The sequence below is a fragment of the Euprymna scolopes genome, unplaced genomic scaffold, assembly GCF_053919585.1.
Source record: "Euprymna scolopes isolate OS-2025 unplaced genomic scaffold, ASM5391958v1 sca120, whole genome shotgun sequence".
NCBI lineage: Eukaryota > Metazoa > Mollusca > Cephalopoda > Sepiida > Sepiolidae > Euprymna > Euprymna scolopes.
In genome coordinates this window covers 48,937-49,335 of record NW_027633126.1, presented here as the reverse complement: position 1 = coordinate 49,335, position 399 = coordinate 48,937, and positions in this window count along the sequence as shown.

Below are 399 nucleotides of genomic sequence, written 5' to 3'. Positions count from 1 at the left end.
TTATAAGTGTTTCTTTTCATTGAATATTATTTAAGATTTATAAAGTTTTGTAAATCATATTATAAACAAAATCAGTATTTTTTTACGACCTGCCCCAGCGTAGTATATACACCCCCAACCACCCCATGTTAAGAACGGCTTTTGAGGTTGGTGAGTGTTTATTCCGAAAGATGTTCTTAACATGGGGAGGTTGTGGTGTTTATAATACGCTGGGGCATATCATAAAAATTTACCACAAAATCTGATTCTAGTAGTTTTGTTCAATTTGTTTTATATTTGAAAATCGAATTTGACTATTTTGACAAGCTTCTGAGTTTGATCTCCACATCTGATCTGCAATGGAAGACTTACATGAGATCCATTGCGAAAAAATGGTTTGATCACTCCAAAAAGTATCTC